Here is a 17,783-nt window from a genome sequence, read left to right as displayed (position 1 = left end):
CTGTCTCCCTTGTAACCTTTTACGTAAAAAAAAACTGAGCAACAATCTCTCATTGTTTCTGTTATCTAGTGAGAAATAGAAGTTGGTCTGCTGCTTTGCTTTCTGTTCAGACCTCCCTGTTGCAGACAGTCTGGGAGTTGTTATTCCTCATGATGAGGTAACAAAACTGCGAGACGTGTCTGAACATGAAGTCTGATGAACCATTGCAATGACACCTGCACTGATACAACAGAGCGATACACCTGTACAAGTTTCTCAATGATGTCTTGGAATTACACAAGCAGTTTAATGTTGATATTAAAGATTCAAAGGGATTTACATATTTTACTAATCAAAATCTTATTTTAGGCAAATATATTTATGGTCTAACGGAGCCCCTACTTCAGACAAGGGTATAGCTGCAGAGAGAGCAGCAGGAAGCAGGGCAAGAGTTAAGAAATATAGCTCACTTATCATCTTTCCTTGAGATAACAGGCTTTAAATTTTGTAACCAACTTCTGGAATGATGTTGGAACTACAACTTGGAAACAACACAGTTAATAAAACAACTCAGAGAAAGACTGTGGTACACAACTCATGAGTTAGAAACATGTCAGAAAGACCATGTCCGAGGAAAAATGTATTAAACTTTTGGAACTTTAGATTCTTGAGTGTAATCTTGTTGCACACAGCAGTATAAAATGGCAATACAGGCTTTCTATTTATTTGTCTTTTAAGTGAAGTAAATGTTGGATTAATGGTAACAAAACTTCTTGCAAATTCACTTATCCTATAACAAATCTTACTCAAATTTAAAGTAAAACTTTTAAGGATGTTGTCGCCCAACTAGAAAGTCTAGAGTAGTCAGAGAAGTTATCTAACAGCATGAATCTATGTCGATTTCATAATTTGCATCATCATTGTCACAATTTATTCTGAAGACCAATGTTTAATTTCAGAAAACTTGATCATCGCAGAAGACTGGTGGGCTTTGAAACAATTTTAAGCTGGGATGAGAGTCAACACCTTCTGGTTTTCTGGAAGGAAATGTTGGCTAGTGCTTTCCGCATTAGAAGGAATTTTTTGTTGAATCTTGGAGCTTTTAAAGAAACATATGCTTAAAAGCATTTAAATGAAGTTAAGTGTTGGAGTTTGTATTATTCAAATTTTTTACGCCAATATATTCTGTTTTACTGCAAATGAATCTTGGCTCCAATATCGGTTATTGGCCTGCTTTAAGACTAATAATTAGTATCGGCCCTGAAAAAAATCATATCGGTCTATCACTAGAGAGTAGATACAATCAACTTAATGAATACATTTTAAGAGAAGCTGGACCCACAGGACCAGGAGGTTGGACCTATAGATGTAGTTTGAAGCAAAGGCGTTGCGCTTTCATATTAAAAGAGGTCAGTTGAGCCGTCTAGACGACAACGGTTTTAGGGTGAAACACAAAAGTATTGTGTTTCGGACTTCTGGTTACAGTGAAACTGTGTTTTATCCAACCTAAAACGCAAACTTTTGAAAACAGCCTCGAGAATGGAATCTCAGTTAAGCCGGCATTTTCAGTGGAAATGCTGACATTACGCTCTGCTTCGTGCAAGCGCAAACAACAGTACAACAGTAGCGTAGGTATGATCGCTGCAGACTACCATGTGGTGCTTGTGCTGCTCAATCTGCTGAATCTGCTGACTGTCTTTCAACAAAATGTGCATCTGTTGCTCCACTTCTGAACTTAAAATTCACCAATACACCAGGTGGAGATCTACCAAAATCTTCTGGACAAGACAGTTATAGCGCCAACTACAGGCTTGGCATGCTTACGACAGCATTTAAGTCCCTCAGCATTTCTGTGTAAACGCAGTTTTTTTTTTTACTGCGTTTTAACATTTTCGGATGAAACGCTGTGTAAACAGGGCCGTAATGGGGCAGAGAGGGCACATCCACCAAGTAGCTAGAGGGAATGTGTGCGTTCAGCCTCTGGATCTTCAAGAATGATAGATCTGGAAAATGTTTCTGGGGAGCGGGATGTCTGGGTTGACTTGCTTTAAAAGCTGCCCCCATGACCCCCAGTGAAAATGGAGGGATGGAAAAGTAAAATATTTAAATGTGACCACTCTACAGCCCTTATTAAAGCAAAACCATGCTGTATTTGCTTACAAAAAAACATCACATGCACCGATCCACTCCATCCAACAGGGATTTATAGGGGTTTAAAGTTTACATGTCAGAACAGGCCACAGTCAACGGTATCACAGCTTATTTTTTCACAGAGTATCCAGTATTTGGTTAAGGATTTGATGTAAATGTCTCAGAAGTTGCAACTGGAAATGGTTAATCAGTTAAACAAAGGGGGGGGGGGGGGGGGGGGGAGGGGATGTTATGTTTGCAGCAGAGTAAGGGTGAAAAAATGTCACCTTGAGCCTCATGGGAATTTTAATGGACCTTGTCTCTATCATTTATCTACAGCCAAAACAACCCACAGATATTGAAGTGGTAATTTGTCTATCATGAAAGGGCATGCATAGACAAAGGAATTATTTTGCACCAATCAACAATTAACTCACACGCACACAATTCATTTTCCCACAGAAATTAATCTCTTCCAAGAAAGGTGTGTTCTTGTTATTCCAGATGCTCAGTCACTTGCTGCCAGTTCGTTATTTTTCCTCTCACTGCAGCTGAAAGGAGACAGGTTCAGCTCTCACCCTCCACCTGTCAGGAGACTCACTGCTGGTGAGAGCAGAGAGTGAAGCTCAGGGGGGGTGAGGCAGATAAACAAACCAATGACAGATAGCATGAGAGTGAAAAACAGACAGTTAATCACACAGCGCACTTCTTTTTGTTGCTTTTTTATTGACAGGGAGAGGAAACATGACGCTCAACAGAGAGGCAGTGAAGTGCAGCTCAAATTAAAGGATTAGACCTGTTTGGTAAATAAGTGTTATGTGGCCAGGGATTGTGAGGTGGTGTGTGGACCGGGGGCTGGGGGGTTGTGAAGTCTCGGAGGAGGGGGTTGTTTTTGTTGTTTCTAACTCTTGCTGTGTGTGACTCACTTTTATACCCCGAGCTTGCCTCCAGGTGAAAAAGCAGTCATAAAGCAGATGAGGCTGCTGACAGGATGTGATTTTATGTGTGTTTGCATGCGTGTGTGTCATCTGTACCCTCTTCTTTAACTCTGCTTTTTGTCCCTTTAATGTCTCACTGTGGGAAAGCAGAAACCAGGCTGGTGAACCATTAAACCCTTGCTAAGAGAACTGTTTTCTGTTAAACAGCAGACAGTGAACAAGCCCATTGTGTGCGCTCAGACTTTTTTTCCTCTTGGTTTAAAAGATACCTTAGATTGATCCATTTGGATTAGTTCTGTGGTGTCTGGAGTTAGGATTCAACAATCGTCCCTTGACTGTTAAACCTCTGAGAATGAGGTTGATAAATAACTCAAGTGACGCTCTCTTTCAGGGCCGGTCCCCACCTGTTTGATCAAGCCTGCTATCTCAGACAGATAAACTGTAAACTGCAGTCACACAAGCATGTCCGATATCTCGTGGTATGCAGAGGCAGATTGGAAGGCGCTGATATCACCGAGAGGCCGTCTGCCTGTCATCATCCCTCTCTGGCTCCTTTCCAGTCCGTCAGAAATGCAGCTGAGCTCATTCCTCTTGGTAAACAAGAACCCTGTCATTTTGAAGTGCCAACCATATCTGAAGACAGACATGGTGTTTGTATCTCTGCTAACACCTTGCATGACTTTGTCAGATTGAATCTCTCGCTTGCCTGAGCAACATGATAATAAACTCTGAGTACATTCCAGCTCTGCCGCTCTAATCATCAGTCTGGTCTGTGGTTGTGTTGACGGTTGTAACGTCCATGCATCTTGTCAGTGAACAACTATGTGGGAGAAAAGGACATATTTGAAGAATGCAGCAACTGGTGCATCTCACTCTAGATTCCCAGAAGTTTCTGCAAGCCGGAGAAGACAAAGCCTGTCTTTTGTTTCGGCCCTGATGATCTATAGCTTGTGTGGAAAATCACATACTGAAATGCAGGAAAAAGAGAGGCGAAAGGCAGATGTCACGGTTGTGTTCCAAGCCATGTGAGGGGTAGCAGAGGAGATTACATGCCGCCAAGCCCTCAGCACAGGGACATGCTCAAGTCCATGCTTATTTAGCCCCTCATGCCTTCAAGCTGTTCTCAACACTAGGCTATCAGCTCCTCCAGATCCCCCCGCTCAGCAGCACGCAGAAACCTGAGGAACTGCAGTGCCGAGGAGGGCTCACGCGGGGAATGTGGGCCCGGGCTCATTTTGACATGAAGCTTGCCCTAGCAGGTGGGCAGCTCTTATGAAATAACGCAATAAAAATGAACTCAGTGCTGATCTGCCTTCAAATTTCACAGAGATCAGATCCGAATGAGGTCTGCAGATCCAGGTGGTTCTCAGGCTTGAGGATTAGCCAATCAGAGAACAAGCAGTACCTCCATGACCTTGCAGGCTTTTTTCAGTTTGTCACGGCCCATGATGTTCAATTTTCATAAACCTATTTATTAAAAAAGAGCAAAATGCAAGTTATGAGATTTTTGTGCCACCCATCCACTAAAAGCAAATCAGACAAACTGGACTGTTGTCCTTTTTTTACTTGGTAAATTTTTGTTGCGTATCCTCATTATGCTTGTAGTTCTTGTATTTATTGTCACTACTCATATTGCTATCATTATTCCTACCAGAGACTTATTTACAGCTGATGTCATCAAAAAATATGCTTGAGCATGTTTAGCTGCGTACATTCAGACTAGTTAGCATTCTATAAACACTAAATTAAAGCTGTTGGCAGCATAAAGATGTCTGGTTGTTCTGTGGTCAGTAGGGGTGCACCTATCACAATTTTCTGGCCAATTACAGACCTTCCAAAAGCCTGACCTGCCGATACCGATTTGGGCCGATACCGGTTTTTATTTTTTTACGTTTAATATCTGACAGCATAAACCTTCAATGTTCGAATCTTGTTTTATTGGAAATTATTGAACAATACCTGTGAAACAATAAAATCTTCATGTTTTAACTTCAACAACTAATAAAGTGTCCTGAGTTTTAGGTCTCAGAGCAAAATCAACAAAGGCTGGCTGTCCGACCTAGGTATAAAAGATCAGTTTCATATGTAAGGATGGGCCGATCACCAATCAACGTTCCGCCAAAATAAAGGAAATCGCCATGTCTAGTGGTCAGTTGTCAGAAACGTTGCTATACCATGGAGAAAACCTTCTTTCAAGTTGTGACATTTACTGAGCTACCGGTGTTTTGAATTAAGGAGTGACTGTGCCAACTGTTGACTCGGCCGTTGATGGTTGGCTGTGTCACCAATTAACAGGGTCACACTTAATACTGATGCAGTGACATTGTAGCTGGGTCTTTGTTAGAACACCTGGTGCTTCAAGAAAGTTTCTTGTGTCCAGCATTCCAGAAATACTCCAGATACACTACATTCTACTCTCTGACGTTTGAAAGGCATGATCAACCTGAGGGGGTAAATACTTTGCATATCACATAACTAAGTCTACGCACATTGTGGCCATGTGTGTGGAAACAGGGTGACTACCTTCGTTTGTGGAACTCAACTGGATTCTGGAAGCCTGCACCACATTCAAAGTGATTGGTTGTGTTGGTGCAGAAAGGAAAGCAAAGGGAATGGTATTGAAGATGAAGTCTGACGCACTAAAGCGCGTGATGCTGTGTCTTTGCAGGGACCTTCCTCCAGGACGACTTCCGCTCACTAGATTAGCCTTGCGGATCGAATTCTGGGGGCTTCCTGCGTTAGAAAAAGCTCTGACCCACATCCCTCCTCTTTCTCCATGGCACTGTGACATGAGAGTTTCCGTGATGGGTACACTCATTCTTCGATTCGCCCAATCAGTCCAGGATGTGGGACACAAAAAGCCTCAGCTTTTAGACCAACTGATGCTGGGTGACAGCCATGATAGACTCAGACACTGAGGGGGCGGCAGGGAAGAAGAGGGAGCGGCTTCTTTTGTTAACTCCTGAGTTCACTGGCTCACACAGAAGGAGATCAGCTCCTACTATCTATCCACAAACTCTGGCATCATTCCTGCACAAGAATTTGGCTGTTACACTCCTGAACATTGCAGGAGAACATTGAAACTACTCACAGAGTATTGGTTACATACGCTCTGTGCTTTCCTATTTGTAAGTAGGGTTTGGAATTCCTGGAACAGATTATATGGAGTTTTAACATTGCAGGGGACGTTGTCTGTGTTCAATCAGTGATGCAGTGATCTGCCAAAGGATATGAGATTCAGTTAGACTTCCTGGGCAGTGTTTGGGGTGATGATGGCGGTTGTGTTCTTTGTTTCATGATACTTTGAGGTGAAGATCTTTGACGTGATACCTTGCAGCTCTTTATGAGTTGAAAAGTGAACCATAAACACTTACTGAATCACGTTTTCCTGATTTTTAGAGCTACATATTAACAAAAGACAAACAGACAAAGTTAAATGGTACAAAGTCACCACATGTTTTTTTTTTGCTTTCAACTTTTGATTACAGAAGTTGAGTCATTTTTTCCCTCACTAATTTGTACTTTGCATACGTCATACATTAACATCTGTATGTTTTGTTCGACTGAGTTTTGCTCTCTGTGTGGAGAAGTTTGACCCATTTACTGTTTCCTTCCAAGATTTTAATCTGTAAAACACATTTCACCAAAAGTATATTTTTAGAAAACTTCATATATTTTTACAAGTTTAGGCCTGTCATCAGCAGGAAACTGCAGTTTCACGTCATCAAAAATGATTTTGAAAACTTCCGCCAAAGTAAAAATTTTAGAAAACTCCGGTTTCAAGGTTTTGTGTATACACCAGGAAGCTGAGTTTTTGGTTTTCAAACGTCATCGCTAAATGACGAGGATTCGTTCTGATTGGCTGGCATGGGTTTTATGTCCTAAAAAGAACTGCCACATTTTGGTTTGGCATGCTCTGAGCTGCACTTATTGGTGGATTTTTCTGGTACATATAGATGAAAGTATCCAAATCCAGTCCACAGGTTGCTTCAGCAATCTGCAGATACTGGCAGCACCCTTGATGTTCTACCCAAGGTGGTGGCAATCATGCAATGAGGCTGAAGTCTCCTCCTTTCCTTTTTTGTTTCACGCCAAGATTTGTTTGTCTATCCTTTGACAGACTTACTGCATGTCTGTTGGGAGTCTAACTGCCTTACAGCAGCTCTTAAAACACACAAGGTTTTTTCTTTTAATTTCTTCGTAGTTTTGTTAGTTTCCCACACTGCAACCCCTCTTCTTCAAGTTTTTGTTTAAGGGGGAACACAACAATCGGGGCTCATATGAGAAATGAAAGTAAACCACTAGTTTGCTGGTAGATTGATTGGTTGGGTTTCTTGAATTGTGCTCACTGCACATTCAGTGTGGAGTCATATGTTGAGAATCCCTATTGGGAGGCATCACTGCAGTAAAACTGGGAAAAAACTGAAAACAGTTGCACTGGTCACTCTGAGCTTGGGTTGGTTAACATGGCGCAAGATGGGCATGAATATGTAAAATTCAAACAAATGACGATGTAGTTAGCTTTTCAAGAAAAGCATTGTGTAAAGAGGCATACTGTGAGTTTGAAGGAGCCAGAACTTGAGCTCCATATATAGTCAGCTCAGCATTTCACAACAAAATAATTTGATCTGGGCTGGAATAGTGGTCCCAAGGTGGACAAGTACACTGTGCTTTTGAAGCAAGTGGCAAAGAGTTAAAGTCATTGTTATTTTGGAGCATATTAGCTGGAAAAGATGAAGTGTAAACAACATTAAAACACCCAGATGACTTTCAAAATAGAACACACTTTATTGTGACACCACATCTTATTTTACTTCACTACAACAACAAACTATCATACTGAGCAGAGCCAGGCCAGAAGTCAACAGGTGAGATTTTCAAAGGCCATTAAAACAACACAGACGAGGAGAGGCTCATCATTGGGGTGAGAAGCATGGAAAGTCCTCGGTCACGTGACTTCAGCTGTCCTGACAATGCAGCCAGTGGGTGCTGACAGGTGAGGACAGAGTCAATAAGTTATGTAGTGGAGATGGACTGGACACAGATCTGGTGCATCATGAGATTTTTGAGTTGCACTAGTGAATGGGGGCTTTGTGTTTTTGATTGTAAGCTTATTCTAAATAATGTCAGTATTTTTTCAGTGCAGGCAGTGCAATCTTGGTTTCTGATAAAAAGTATTCTTGGAGTGCTGATAGAAAGGTCTTTAAAGTCCTGTGATACTTCTGAACTCAGTACAACCATGAGAGCTGGGTTTTTGGAAATCCAGACTTGTGTTAACGGTGACGGTCTGGCAGCAATCCTCACAAATATTTTCTTGAATCATAAAAAAGATAATTCAGGCAGGCCAGCACAAGAACATGCAATAATAAAGGACACAGTCACAAACAAATAACCTGTTGGATCTCTCTTGCAGTCGTCCTGAGGTCGTGTCAGGCAGCTCGCCAAGAAGGCCTGAGGGGAGTACAAAGCCATCTTGAGTCAAGCGGGTATCCTGAGAGCACTGACAGATCACTTACTCCAGACGATGACAGACAGACATTTACTCACTGTTTGTTTCATAGTGTGGTGTACAGCTCTTGGTTATCTCAGAACTTTAATTAGCGATGTGGTGTGTGGAGGTTCAGGCACAGTAATTCTGTATTGATGTATACAGACTTCTAATTGAGACTTGTCTTTATTTTTCTAAATGTGCAGCCACACCCAGCTGAAAAAAAATTCTGCTTTAACTGGGGGAAGCTTTCATTGTAAGTTTTACATTAATTAAACCTTTGTCAATTTTAGCCTGAACTTGATAATCGACCACCCATCTGTACATTCTTCAGCCTGAATCTTGATGATAAACTAAACTAAGTCTCTTGCACAAATTTTGGCCATTCTTCAACAGATAGTGTCCATGCACTCTGTAGCTGGCTGCAGCAGTACACTCTTGGTCTTTATTCTGGAACAAAGTAATAAACTTTATCACATCTTAAATAAGCACTGACAGCTCAACTTTTAACCTGCAACTGCACATATCATTTCACACATGAAACTTAGACAGGTTTCAATATTTAGAGATTACAGTCCTGACAGTTTCTGGATGAACTCTCTGAAGTCTCTGAACTCTTGCTGTGTCACTTTTAGGACTGCAAAATCTCTTTTTTGTTCAGGTGATTGGAGGGGGAGAGTCCCTGATTATGGTTCCTGCTCTGGGTAAACGGTTATCAAATACTTTTAAACATGTTAGAGCAGCGGTTTTCAATAGGAGGTCTGTGGCCCCAAGGGAGTCTGTGGAGGTACTGCAGGGGTCCGTGACAAGTTTTTTTTTATTTTCAAGTAATTATTCCCACATTTGACTTTTACCGACATCATTGTCTTAGAACACACATCATTGGATGCACAGAGGCCACAGTTTTGAACCAGCTGCAGATGTGAGAGCAAGGATTGACTCACTCCAACATGCCCCCCTCTATCTCTGCCCTGCCAATCACGCTGCTGCATGTTTCATACTGGCTCTGTCAGGCTACCCAGATTAGCGTAATACTGAATGCAAGCTAACATAGTATGGTATCCATAGTACTAGGCTCTGTTTTATTTAAGGGGTCCCTGCTCCGATTCGCCATCAGTTAGAGGTTCCTTGGTTTAAAAAACGTTGAAAACCCCTGTATTAGAGGATGTTTCTGAGATAAACTGAGCAAGAAACATAATTCTGGCTACTGATGTGTTAAGATGTCTGCATTCTGTCATATGCTGCTTGCTCTGAAATTTTTTGAAGTGTTGTGTATGTGTGAAAAGGTTTTTACTTCATATTGTAAGTTACTGTTTAAGAAGGTACTGCTTCTTAAAGGCTCTCTGTTCCACAGACCCCCTTTCTTCTGATTGGCCAGGCAACTGCAGGTCTTTTAGAGGAAGATTCAAGGAATTCTACTGCAAATGAAAATGTAGCAGTTTCAAAATCTGCACACTTTAGAATGAGTATCCAGTTGTGTAACTTTAAATCCATATTTAAAACGTGTCAAAGCTTAATACCCCCTCTTTACGTTACTATCAACAACCAACATTTAGACTTGGTTACATAAGACTGAGACTAAATGCCATATTCCAAAGTTCTTATCAAGTCCAGGGGTGGGGCCTTGTAAGGAGAAACAACAAAAAGTGTGTTTTGTTTGGCTTTGGTGCCAAGAATTACACACCCTGCCGTTAACACGAATTGTAGTTATAACACTTTGAATCAAGCCTTTGAAGGAAGTGATTGAACCACCTTGAGTAAATCAACTGCCAAGCACCAGCACTTAGTAGCTCACCTTTAAGTCTTGTTAGACTAGGATTTAAGGCCACATCAACATCATGAGATTATCTTACAGTTGAATCAGGTGGGACTGAACGCAGAGAGGTCTTAGCAACCTGGATGAAGTTGAAAGTGGATAATGTGCTGACTGAGTGGAATAAGGGGGCCAACTGGGCCAGATCAGCCCAAAGGATCAGCTGAGGGATCATGAGAGCTGAGCAGCACAGAGGGAGTGCTCTGTGATTTTATTATTGTGCTTTGAGTCAGGCACACTACAGCTGTGTGACACTCACAAACACACACACACACCACCTAAGGGTTAACTCAACGACTTGTTAGGCCGGTTTGCGACACACGCTCACAGACGCGTCTTTTCAACTAATCCTTCACTTTACAATATACTCTTGGCTGGCGCACGCCACACACACTCCTCTGGGTCATATGACCTGGGAGTACACAGACGCACTTCAGCAGGGCAAAAGTCACGTGTAGCCGGGAGTGGAAACATATCTGATACACTCACAGCAGAGCATAGAAAGTTTACAATGTGAGAGGAGTGTGTGATGGACGTAATGCTAATCGCATGTCATCAACAATCAGAAACTTATGTCAGATAACACCAAAACAACACACATTATGGTAATAACGAAAAATAACTACTCTGTGGGGTATGTAAGTTAACATGTGGCCCACAGAGAATACTGAAACTGTCAGAGGAGTTTAGCATGATCCTTTACACACATGGCTGTTTCCCTTGCCTGAATGTGCCCTCATGTGAAGGAGTTCATGTTATTGTGCTGCCTGACACCTGTTGAGACTCAGAAAACTCCGTCATGATGAGACATGTGTCTCTGCAGGTGAACCACAACCAGTTAAAAGAGCTGCAGCAGGTGATACACACACAAACGCACACACATTGTCTCTCAGAAAAAGGCAAACACAAAGTGGTGGCTATCAAACTCAAAAAACACTTAACAGCACAAATTTTTATGAAGTTTTCAAAAGTTTTTACTCAGTCCAACATGATTTTGACTGACTATGACTGGTTTTGTGAGTTTCCACAATATCCCTAAACGTGCCCATGCATGTGTTTGACACCATGAGCAGGCCAGACTACAAGCAAACTAAGCAGCTTTGAGCCCCGGTCATTTCAGCTGTATGATCAAAATCCACGGATATGTCTGCAAACAAAGCCGGTGATTCAGTGGTGGGCTCGCGCTGCACCTCCACCCTGTCCTGCTCTCTACTCGCCAAGCCTCAGATCCACCAGCAGCCTGGGGAGTTGTACACCGCACAAAGGGCCCCATTGTGCGTGCTGAGGTAACACCATAATTGTTACAATCTTCCCATTCAGGTGAAAAACACGCCCTACTTTTGAATCCCTGTGACATTTGGAGAGGTTTGTGGCTTTTCTGTGTGCGCAGCATTGATCAGATATAATGAGGAGGAACGTGGGTGGCTCGCGCACCTGAGGTTGTGGCCAAAGCCTTTAAAAAGCTTCTGTTTATTTTTATTTCATAAGAGCGATGTCCATACCACAAGCTCCACAGATCCAGAGTGACACTTTTAATAACATCTTGATGTATCCACGAGGTGAATCAGCGATCTGTGACGACAGGAAGGTCCACCAGAGAGGTTTAATAAATCCTTGCTGCCAATCTGAAACCCCAAATGAGAAATATTTTGTCCTGTTGGACGAAATAGTGAGAGAGTCTGCCAGCTCAATGTCACATAAATAAAATGTGCTGAAAGACGAACATCTTTATTCGCCAAGATTAAATTTCTCAGTTTGGTTTTACTTATTTATTCTACACTTTCCACTGACTGTTCCTTATCGAGGGACTTTGTTTTTAATGATAGGGGATGTCAGCCCCTTGCTTCCCCACGTGTCTGACACATCCACGGGAGATAAATCACAAATATAGTCCTGCTGCGTCTGGGAGGGGCTACAACTCAGAGGAAGCAGTATGGAAGTCTGGGTGGTTCCAGCTGGTCGGTTTCCAAATCTTCAGTTGAGTCTAATGCAGGTCTGTTAGGAGCTTCCCTGCCTTTCATCCGTTTAGGAAGCATCTGGAATCATCTGCCGGTTAAATGAAAGCATGCACGAGTCTGTGTGTTTGTGTATGTCTTCCAGGAGGCTTGCCAGGAATGTTATCATTGTGTAAAAATGAACCTTGCTGCCTAGAAAATAAATTGAGGAAACTCACTGGTGAGTTGCCAAATAGATGTTTTGGCTTTGACATCATCTCCAGTGAGCAAATTCCTGTTTAACATCAACAAGAAGTTTATGATCAGTCTCCTCCTCATGACTCATGTGGCACTTACAGGAACTGTGCCGTATCAGCTACACTGAGGACACAGATATAGAAGAATCATCTCTTTGTGTGTCATCACACCATTTTTTAAGGCTTTTGACTGGTTAAAGAAAAGACGTCAGACGCCAAACAAGAGCTTGAATAGTCAAAACCGGCCACAAGTGTGTTCTGTGTTTGTGAAAGAGTGGATATTGTATCCACAGGAGCAGGTGAGCAGACAAAGCATGTGGTTGCTCAGCGTGTCTCTCCATGCCTGAGGAGCATCAGGGCCTGGTGTGTTGACAGAGGCAGGGTCAGGAGTCACACCTGTCGAGAAAACACGAGGCGTCCTTAACTCAAACACCCACTTTGAAGCAGCATGAGGGACAGTAGCTGCACAAGTTTTTATGTTTAAGACACAATAACAAAGAAATCTCAGGAATTTTTAGGCTTTTTGTTCGTCCATGCAGTGAAAATGAACAGCTCAGAATATATGACATGTCCCTCTCAGTCATTACAGCCCTGAGTGTATTTACTGCGGAGTTTTACGTGCAGTGTCAGTAGCAGACTAGGTGTGTAGGGAAGAGAGCTGCTGTGTTTGGACCGGAGAGAGGATGTTCAGGTCTGGCTGTAACCACACCAGGGGATGTGGATTTGGGAGTAATGGGGAGGATGTTTTGCCTCCTGTGTGGTGACTCCTGACCTCCCTCATCCTCTCTCAACCTGCCTCACCTCTGTCCTATTGTGGCTCTTATCAAATGGCTGAATGTTGTACATACATGCAGGAGATAACACTGGATCAGATGGGCTTGTCTCCTGATGCTTATATTGTGTTTTGTGAGTCATTCGACCCCTCGCAAGCTGTATCTATCCCACAAGCTTCCTCTTGCTTGATGTGTCCCTTTTTCCAACTTCCATTTATCTTTCTCCATCCTCGTTTTCAACTGCCGGTCCAACTGCTCTCCTGTAAAATGCACCTTTGTTGGCCCTTTGGCACATCTCCACGCTCGTTTCTGGCTGTTTTGTCAGCGCTTGTGACTCCCTCGCCTGCTAAGACAACACAGTGTCGTCCTCAGGGTGCACTGAGGCCCCAGCAGATCACACCCTGCCAGCTTGCGCTTGCACCGCTTCACATCTTCTCTAACACACACTGACATGGCCCTTTGAAGTTCTGGGGAGCAGCGTGGATCCAGGACCGGCCCAACAAAAGCAATCTGATCCTCGGCTGATGTGTCCAAGCATGCTTACGGTTCCGCCGACAATGGACTAGGACAGCAGGGCCCCCCTTTTCAACTTCTGTGTACCTAAGCGAGGACCTGCATGTCGTTCATGGGGGACTGGACATGTGAGAGGTCTGCCAGAGGTTCTTTTAGCTCAGCCCATTCCAATGTATTTGTAGTGGCATAACCAGCCTCTATTAAGTTCAAAACATAATAGTTTCTTCCCTGGAGTCGACTTCTCTTATTCTGATAAAAAAAAAAAGTACAAAGCAAGCATGGCTGGTTTTAAGGTACCATGCTAAACGAAGTCTTTTTAGTCTTGGAAGCTCACAGTGGAAATTCTTTTAAACATTCTGTCATTGGTAATACTACATTAAAAAAAAATACGACAGCCTTTGTGGCAGGTTGTACTTCTTATTGGTGTTCAAGGACAAGAAGGGTCCACACTCAGACTGTGTCCACACGTAGCCCAGTATCTAGGAAACAACATATATTTTCATACATTCAGGCCTGTCAACAGAAAACTGCAGTTTTACGTCACAAAAATGATGTTTCCTGAAAACTCTGGCCAAAGTGAGGTTTTTGGAAAACTCTGGTTTCATGGTTTTGGGTATACGCTGGGAAACAGGGCTTTTGGTTCTCAAACGTCACAGCCAAATAACAAGGGTTCATTCTGACTGGTTGGCACGGGATTTTCATCGAAAACACAGTGATGAATATAGGATTGGCATGCTCTGAGCTGCACTCATCGCCGAATTTTCCTGGTGCTTGTGGACAAAGTATTTTTAAGAATGAATGGAGAGGGTATTCTTTGTCCCATTTTCCTTCTTTGATGAAGAGGGAGGGATGACAGACTCATTAGAAATGATGACTGGCTAAAGGTAGAGTTCAACTTCATGGTAAGCCAATCAGAGCTCAAGTAGGTGGGTGTTGTAACCTCAACGCACCGCAAACAGCCACAAGAGACAACTAGATGCAACAACGGTGGTTGGTCAAGTTAAAACTGGCATTTTCAGGATGAAAGTACAGGTGCAACTTCGACATCATTAATGTAAAAGGCAAGAACTTACATGACAAGACAACACTTTGACAGGTTCTGTCCTAATTATATGTATTTTGTGTTTTCTGACGAATATCATTTTGTAGTGAGAAGTTGTCATCAGAAATGATAACATACCTCTGTATGCTTTTGTAGGTCATTTGGAGGTATCTTGTGAATCTTTAAACCAACTGTCACCCTCTCTATATCCACACATTTACACACTATATGCAAAGCTGACCAAAAACATAATTTGCATCCAGAGAAAACTGATCTTCACATCAAGGTTAGACACCAGGCGCTATTTGTTATCTCAACATTCCAGTCCATCATGTGCGTTTATTTACATTTGCTGATACATATGCAACTGGCGAGTTAGAACAGCTCAGACCCTGTAGTGTCTTGGTCTGGACTCAAGGTCCCGTGTATCAGTCTTTTCTTTTAGAGTAGTAAGAGGGGGATAAGATCAGTTTGTTTCTGCAACTGTTCCACCCAAGGACCAACACAGACCTTGTCAGCTCCTTCTGTTTGCCAGGCCTCCAAAGCTTCTTAAACAATGTATCCACTCAAAACAAACTGTAGTCCAATGACTTATAGTGTGTGGAAATTGTTCTTTGGAGTGTGTGTGTTATTTCTACAACTTGTGTGTCTAATTGCAAAACAAATACATCGTTTTTTTTGTCAATTTTCAGTGAGTCATAGGTCCCGTTTACATGACAAAGTTTCACCCCCAAATGCAAGAAACACAGTGGAAACAACACTGAGGGGACTTGAAACGCTGTGGTAAGCATGCCAGGCCTGTAGTTGGCGCTTTAACTTTCTTGTTCAGAAGTGGTTTTTGGTAGATCTCCGCTGAAGTTGAGTAGAAGTCATCTGGCGCATGCTCAAAGCGGTGCCAGAAGTCAGTGTTTCCACTGAAGACTCTGGTGTGCTGTTTACACGGCAACAGTAGCTGCAGCGTTTCAGGCAAACTCCACCCTAGGTCGCCCAAAATGCTGTTTCCGAAACACAACAATACTTTCGCATTTCATCCCAAAACCATTGTTGTGTAAGCAGCCCTTCAGTTTCACTGTAAAAAGTAACTGCTGTCTGACTATCTTTTTGATGCATTTACAGTTAGGAAACTATCAGTGCATTGCTTTCACCATCAAGTGTTCCTCAATAAATAGACCACAGACCTCCCTTTCTATCTCCACCCCAAATATGCAAGTGGCTCAGCCAAGAGGAATATTAAATAGAGGAACAATGGCTCAGGATGTAGATTGTGTGTAATACCTCACAGGGCCCAATCCTGCGTCATTCGTTTTCTTTCTGGGATCAGTGAGCCCACTGACAGGCCCTTTTTTTTCACACCTGCCCAAAACACTTTCCTCTTTGTCTTCGAAACCAATCTGAAAGTCTAAATTATATATCACGGCAGCAACCGAGCCCAAGAGTGACCTCAGCGCAGAGCAACGCAGCATGTCCCATCCACTACATCTGGATCACTTTAGCTCCATCATCAACAAGTGTTCCCTCTTCCACAGAACTGCTGCACCCACGCAAAGCATACATGAATCATCGGAGGATACTGCTACCAAGCCCTGTATATCCTTGCACAAGCACAGCACCCGATGCATATTTCATGAGGCATTTCGACAGCGTATTATTCATGCTGCTCTCTGCTGCTGTTTTGTTTGGGGGCTGGACAATAGATTCATGGCATAGTGATGGAGGATTAGAATACCCAGAGTCTACAAAGGCTCACAATTGCTCTTTATTCACCAGAGGGGTCCATTCATAATTGTACTAAGTGATTTTCTGTGGAGGAATTTTTGTTCATCATTCTGTGGAATTTCATCACAAATAAAATGAGTCATGTTTTAGAGGCAGAGGCTGCGAGATGACTGGAAACAGAGGGTGTAGTTGTAGCCTGTTGCATGATAAAGCTTTCGATGGGAGGGGAACACAAAGTGAAAAAAAAAAAATCCAACATTCTCCAGATGATATTTTGGATCATCATTTATCAGTGTAAAAAGAGGCGCATAAACTCAGAGCAGACAGAGCTTACTGGAGCTGTACATGTTAACATTGACCTAGCTACATTCTCCATATCAGGAACAACGCTCCCTTTGTTCTCTCTGAACGGAGGAAAATGAATGAGACTGAGGTCCTTCACTGTGAATCATTGGAAACAGACAAGGTCACAGGTTTTCGGTTGTCGTATAACAGCTACGCTTACTGAGTATCAGCCCCATGAGCAACCTTGTCTCTGCCAGCTGCTGCTTTCTGTAGGTAGCTTGGCAGGAAGCAGGCTGTTTTAACATGTCACAAGTGTTTATTTGAACACACAAAGTAGCTCTCTGTGGATTATTCAGAGCAAACTGTGCTGCCATATATCGGTATGAATCAGGAGGAGATGACAAATTGAGCTTTGGTTACTTAAATTGTGCTAGCAACTGTTACCGAAGTTTTATTACGGGACCCGATGATGACAGATAAGTATGAAATTGTTTAATGCAGGCTGTCAGGGCATCTTCCACTCCTGCCACCACCACACCTCTCGTATGTAAAACTACTTCCTACATTAGACATGAAGAGCTAGCAAAAGCTACCTCTACTGAGGCCAAACCTTTTAGAGTTCCCCCTGGTGGCTGGCTTCAGAATAGGTCCAAGACAGGGGTGGGCAAACTTTTTGATTCGTGGGCCACAATGGGTTCTAACATTTGACAAAGGGGCCGGACCAGGAGCAGATGGATGGGGTGCTTTGGTAACTATCAGGGTATCATTCATTCATTCCATATCTGTTTTAGAATCCATAATCGGAAAATGGATAAGGACTTGTTATTCAATTTTTCGTTTTCAAATCAAAAATCAGAAAACACTTAATGGTCTATTTTTCGCTGTTTTGATTTTGTTTTGAAATTAAAATTAGAA

Source organism: Halichoeres trimaculatus, unplaced genomic scaffold (assembly GCF_033239565.1).
Source record: "Halichoeres trimaculatus isolate MK-OKI-2021-1 unplaced genomic scaffold, fHalTri1.1 fHalTri1_scaffold_20, whole genome shotgun sequence".
Classification (NCBI taxonomy): domain Eukaryota; kingdom Metazoa; phylum Chordata; class Actinopteri; order Labriformes; family Labridae; genus Halichoeres; species Halichoeres trimaculatus.
Note: the sequence above shows the minus strand (reverse complement) of the source record.